Source organism: Chiloscyllium punctatum, unplaced genomic scaffold (genome assembly GCF_047496795.1).
Source record: "Chiloscyllium punctatum isolate Juve2018m unplaced genomic scaffold, sChiPun1.3 scaffold_63, whole genome shotgun sequence".
In the NCBI taxonomy this organism is placed as follows: domain Eukaryota; kingdom Metazoa; phylum Chordata; class Chondrichthyes; order Orectolobiformes; family Hemiscylliidae; genus Chiloscyllium; species Chiloscyllium punctatum.
Genome location: NW_027309797.1, coordinates 548,353 through 554,880, shown reverse-complemented (window position 1 = coordinate 554,880; position 6,528 = coordinate 548,353).

The window sequence follows — 6,528 nt, the reverse complement described above, 5'->3', positions numbered from 1 at the left end:
AACAGAGGGGCTGAAACAGAGGGCGAGAAATAGTGGGGCTGAAACAGAGGGCGAGAAACAGAGTGGCTGAAACAGAGGGCGAGAAACAGAGGGCCTGAAACAGAGGGCGAGAAACAGAGGGGCTGAAACAGAGGGGCTGGAACAGAGGGCGAGAAACAGAGGGGCTGAAACAGAGGGCGAGAAACAGAGGGGATGGAACAGAGGGCGAGAAACAGAGGGGCTGAATCAGAGGGGCTGAAACAGAGGGCGAGAAACAGAGGGGCTGAAACAGAGGGGCTGAAACAGAGGGGCTGATTCAGAGGGGCTGAACCTGAGGGGCTTAATCAGAGGGGCTGAAACAGAGGGTGAGAAACAGAGGGGCTGAAACAGAGGGCGAGAAACAGAGGGGCAGTAAACGAGGGCGAGAAACAGAGGAGCTGAAACAGAGGGGCTGAAACAGAGAGCGCGAAACAGAGGGGCTGAAACAGATGGCGAGAAACAGAGGGACTGAAACAGAGGTCGAGAAACAGAGGGGCTGAAACAGAGGGGCTGAAACAGAGGGGCTGAATCAGAGGGGCTGAAACAGAGCGGCTGAAACAGAGGGCGAGAAACAGAGGGGCTGAAACAGAGGGGCTGAAACAGAGGGGCTGAAACAGAGGGGCTGAAACAGAGGGCGAGAAACAGAGGGGCTGAAACAGAGGGCGAGAAACAGAGGGGCTGAAACAGAGTGCGAGAAACAGAGGGCGAGAAACAGAGGGGCTGTTACAGAGGGCAAGAAACAGAGGGGCTGAAAAAGAGGGCGAGAAACAGAGGGACTGAAACAGAGGGGCTGAAACAGAGGGTGAGAAACAGAGGGGCTGGAACAGAGGGCGAGAAACAGAGTGGCTGAAACAGAGGGGCTGAAACAGAGGGGCTGAATCAGAGGGGCTGATTCAGAGGGGCTGAAACAGAGGGGCTGAATCAGAGGGGCGGAAACAGAGCACGAGAAACAGAGGGGCAGAATCAGAGGGCGAGAAACAGAGGGGCTGAAACAGAGGGGCTGAAAGAGAGAGCGTGAAACAGAACGGCTGAAACAGAAGGTGAGAAACAGAGGGGCTGAAACAGAGGGGTTGAAACAGAGGGTGAGAAACAGGGGGGCTGAAACACAGGGCGAGAAACAGAGGGGCTGAAACAGAGGGGCTGAAACAGAGGGGCTGAATCAGAGGGGCTGATTCAGAGGGGCTGAAACAGAGGGGCTGAATCAGGGGGGTGGAAACAGAGGGCGAGAAACAGAGGGGCTGAAGCAGAGGGGCTGAAACAGAGAGCGCGAAACAGAGGGGCTGAAACAGAGGGCGAGAAACAGAGGGGCTGAAACAGAGGGCGAGAAACAGAGGGGCTGAAACAGAGGGCAAGAAACAGATGGGCAGAAACAGAGGGCGTGAAACAGAGGGGCTGTAACAGAGGGGCTGAAACAGAGAGCGCGAAGCAGAGGGACTGAAACAGAGGGCAAGAAACAGAGGGGCTGAAACAGAGGGCGAGAAACAGAGGGGCTGAATCAGAGGGGCAGAAACAGAAGGCGAGAAACAGAGGGGCTGAAACAGAGGGTGAGAAACAGAGGGACTGAAACAGAGGGGCTGAAACAGAGGGTGAGAAACAGAGGGGCTGAAACAGAGGGCGAGAAACAGAGGGGCTGAAACAGAGGGGCTGAAACAGAGGGGCGAAAACAGAGGGCGAGAAACAGAGGGGCTGAAACAGAGGGCGAGAAACAGAGGGGCTGAAACAGAGGGGCTGAAACAGAGAGCGCGAAACAGAGGGGCTGAAACAGAGGGCGAGAAACAGAGCGGCTGAAACAGAGGGCGAGAAACAGAGGGGCTGAAACAGAGGGGCTGATTTAGAGGGGCTGAAACAGAGGGGCGGAATCAGAGGGGCGAAAACAGAGGGCGAGAAACAGAGGGGCTGAAACAGAGGGCGAGAAACAGAGGGGCTGAAACAGAGGGGCTGAAACAGAGAGCGCGAAACAGAGGGGCTGAAACAGAGGGCGAGAAACAGAGCGGCTGAAACAGAGGGCGAGAAACAGAGGGGCTGAAACAGAGGGCGAGAAACAGACGGGCAGAAACAGAGGGCGAGAAACAGAGGGGCTGAAACAGAGGGGCTGAAACAGAGAGCGCGAAACAGAGGGACTGAAACAGATGGCGAGAAACAGAGGGGCTGAAACAGAGGGCGAGAAACAGAGCGGCTGAAACAGAGGGCAAGAAACAGAGGGGCAGAAACAGAGTGGCTGAAACAGAGGGCGAGAAACAGAGGGGCTGAATCAGAGGGGCTGAATCAGAGGGGCTGAAAGAGAGGGGCTGAAACAGAGGGCGAGAAACAGAGGGGCTGAAACAGAGGGCGAGAAACAGAGGGCGAGAAACAGAGGGTCTGAAAAAGAGGGTCTGAAACAGAGGGGCTGAAACAGAGGGCGAGAAACAGAGAGGCTGAAAGAGAGGGCGAGAAACAGAGGGGCTGAAACAGAGGGCGAGAAACAGAGGGGCTGAAACAGAGGGCGAGAAACAGAGGGGCTGAAACAGAGGGGCTGAAACAGGGGGGCTGAATGAGAGGGGCTGAAACAGAGGGCGAGAAACAGAGAGGCTGAAACAGAGGGCGAGAAACAGAGTGGCTGAAACAGAGGGCAAGAAACAGAGGGGCTGAAACATTGGCGAGAAACAGAGGGGCTGAAACAGAGGGGCTGAAACAGAGGGGCTGAAACAGAGGGGCTGAAACAGAGAGCGAGAAACAGAGGGGCTGAAACAGAGGGCCAGAAACAGAGGGCCAGAAACAGAGGGACTGAAACAGAGGGGCTGAAACAGAGGGGCTGATACAGAGGGCGAGAAACAGAGCGGCTGAAACAGAGGGGGAGAAACAGAGTAGCTGAAACAAAGGGGCTGAAACAGTGGGGCTAAAACAGAGGGGCTGAAACAGAGGGCGAGAAATAGAGGGGCTAAAACAGAGGGCGAGAAACAGAGGGGCTGAAACAGAGGGCGAGAAACAGAGGGGCTGAAACAGAGGGGCTGAAACAGAGGGCGAGAAACAGAGGGGCTGAAACAGATGGGCTGAATCAGAGGGGCTGATTCAGAGGGGCTGAAACAGAGGGGCTGAATCAGAGGGGCGGAAACAGAGGGCGAGAAACAGAGTGGCAGAAACAGAGGGCGAGAAACAAAGGGGCTGAAACAGAGGGGCTGAAACAGAGAGCGCGAAACAGAGGGGCTGAAACAGAGGGCGAGAAACAGAGGGGCTGAAACTGAGGGCGAGAAACAGAGGGGCTGAAACAGAGGGCGAGAAACAGACGCGCAGAAACAGAGGGCGAGAAACAGAGCGGCTGAAACAGAGGGGCTGAAACAGAGAGCGCGAAACAGAGGGACTGAAACAGAGGGCGAGAAACAGAGGGGCTGAAACAGAGGGCGAGAAACAGAGGGGCTGAAACAGAGGTCGAGAAACAGAGGGGCTGAAACAGAGGGCAAGAAACAGAGGGGCTGAAACAGAGTGGCTGAAACAGAGGGCGAGAAACAGAGGGGCTGAATCAGAGGGGCTGAATCAGAGGGGCTGAAACAGATGGGCAGAAACAGAGGGCGAGAAACAGAGGGGCTGAAACAGAGGGCGAGAAACAGAGGGCGTGAAACAGAGGGGCTGAAAAAGAGGGGCTGAAACAGAGGGGCTGAAGCAAAGCGGCTGATACAGAGGGCGAGAAACAGAGGGCGAGAAACAGAGGGGCTGAAACAGAGGGGCTTAAACAGAGGGGCTGAAACAGAGGGGCTGAAACAGAGGGCGAGAAACAGAGAGGCTGAAACAGAGGGCGAGAAACAGATGGGCTGAAACAGAGGGCGAGAAACAGAGGGGCTGAAACAGAGGGCGAGAAACAGAGGGGCTGAAACAGAGGGGCTGAAACAGAGGGGCTGAAACAGAGGGCGAGAAACAGAGTGGCTGAAACAGAGGGCAAGAAACAGAGGGGCTGAAACAGTGGGCGAGAAACAGCGGGCGAGAAACAGAGGGGCTGAAACAGAGGGGCTGAAACAGAGGGGCTGAAACAGAGAGCGAGAAACAGAGGGGCTGAAACAGCGGGCCAGAAACAGAAGGACTGAAACAGAGGGACTGAAACAGAGGGGCTGATACAGAGGGCGAGAAACAGAGCGGCTGAAACATTGGCGAGAAACAGAGGGGCTGAAACAAAGGGGCTGAAACAGTGGGGCTAAAACAGAGGGGCTGAAACAGAGGGCGAGAAATAGTGGGGCTGAAACAGAGGGCGAGAAACAGAGTGGCTGAAATAGAGGGCGAGAAACAGAGGGCCTGAAACAGAGGGCGAGAAACAGAGGGGCTGAAACAGAGGGGCTGGAACAGAGGGCGAGAAACAGAGGGGCTGAAACAGAGGGCGAGAAACAGAGGGGCTGGAACAGAGGGCGAGAAACAGAGGGGCTGAATCAGAGGGGCTGAAACAGAGGGCGAGAAACAGAGGGGCTGAAACAGAGGGGCTGAAACAGAGGGGCTGATTCAGAGGGGCTGAACCTGAGGGGCTTAATCAGAGGGGCTGAAACAGAGGGTGAGAAACAGAGGGGCTGAAACAGAGGGCGAGAAACAGAGGGGCAGTAAACGAGGGCGAGAAACAGAGGAGCTGAAACAGAGGGGCTGAAACAGAGAGCGCGAAACAGAGGGGCTGAAACAGATGGCGAGAAACAGAGGGACTGAAACAGAGGTCGAGAAACAGAGGGGCTGAAACAGAGGGGCTGAAACAGAGGGGCTGAATCAGAGGGGCTGAAACAGAGGGGCTGAAACAGAGGGCGAGAAACAGAGGGGCTGAAACAGAGGGGCTGAAACAGAGGGGCTGAAACAGAGGGGCTGAAAGAGAGGGGCTGAAACAGAGGGCGAGAAACAGAGAGGATGAAACAGAGGGCGAGAAACAGAGTGGCTGAAACAGAGGGCAAGAAACAGAGGGGCTGAAACAGAGGGGCTGAAACAGAGGGGCTGAAACAGAGAGCGAGAAACAGAGGGGCTGAAACAGAGGGCCAGAAACAGAAGGCGAGAGACAGAGGGACTGAAACAGAGGGGCTGAAACAGAGGGGCTGATACAGAGGGCGAGAAACAGAGGGCAAGAAACAGAGGGGCTGAAACAAAGGGGCTGAAACAGTGGGGCTAAAACAGAGGGGCTGAAACAGAGGGCGAGAAATAGAGGGGCTGAAACAGAGGGCGAGAAACAGAGGGGCTGAAACAGAGGGCAAGAAACAGACGGGCAGAAACAGAGGGCGAGAAACAGAGGGGCTGAAACAGAGGGTCTGAAACAGAGAGCGCGAAGCAGAGGGACTGAAACAGAGGGCAAGAAACAGAGGGGCTGAAACAGAGGGCGAGAAACAGAGGGGCTGAATCAGAGGGGCAGAAACAGAGGGCGAGAAACAGAGGGGCTGAAACAGAGGGTGAGAAACAGAGGGACTGAAACAGAGGGGCTGAAACAGAGGGTGAGAAACAGAGGGGCTGAAACAGAGGGCGAGAAACAGAGGGGCTGAAACAGAGGGGCTGAAACAGAGGGGCTGAATCAGAGGGGCTGATTTAGAGGGGCTGAAACAGAGGGGCTGAATCAGAGGGGCGAAAACAGAGGGCGAGAAACAGAGGGGCTGAAACAGAGGACGAGAAACAGAGGGGCTGAAACAGAGGGGCTGAAACAGAGAGCGCGAAACAGAGGGGCTGAAACAGAGGGCGAGAAACAGAGCGGCTGAAACAGAGGGCTAGAAACAGAGGGGCTGAAATAGAGGGCGAGAAACAGACGGGCAGAAACAGAGGGCAAGAAACAGAGGGGCTGAAACAGAGGGGCTGAAACAGAGAGCGCGAAGCAGAGGGACTGAAACAGATGGCGAGAAACAGAGGGGCTGCAACAGAGGGCGAGAAACAGAGGGGCTGAAACAGAGAGCGTGAAGCAGAGCGGCTGAAAGAGAGGGCAAGAAACAGAGGGGCTGAAACAGAGTGGCTGAAACAGAGGGCGAGAAACAGAGGGGCTGAATCAGAGGGGCTGAATCAGAGGGGCTGAAAGAGAGGGGCTGAAAGAGAGGGCGAGAAACAGAGGGGCTGAAACAGAGGGCGAGAAACAGAGGGCGAGAAACAGAGGGGCTGAAAAAGAGGGTCTGAAACAGAGGGGCTGAAACAAAGCAGCTGATACAGAGGGCGAGAAACAGAGGGGCTGAAACAGAGGGCGAGAAACAGAGTGGCTGAAACAGAGGGGCTGAAACAGAGGGGCTGAAACAGAGGGCGAGAAACAGAGAGGCTGAAAGAGAGGGCGAGAAACAGAGGGGCTGAAACAGAGGGCGAGAAACAGAGGGGCTGAAACAGAGGGCGAGAAACAGAGGGGCTGAAACAGAGGGGCTGAAACAGAGGGTGAGAAACAGAGGGGCTGAAAAAGAGGGGCTGAATCAGAGGGGCTGATTCAGAGGGGCTGAATCAGAGGGGCTGAATCAGGGGGGTGGAAACAGAGGGCGAGAAACAGAGGGGCTGAAGCAGAGGGGCTGAAACAGAGAGCGCGAAACAGAGGGGCTGAAACAGAGGGCGAGAAACAGA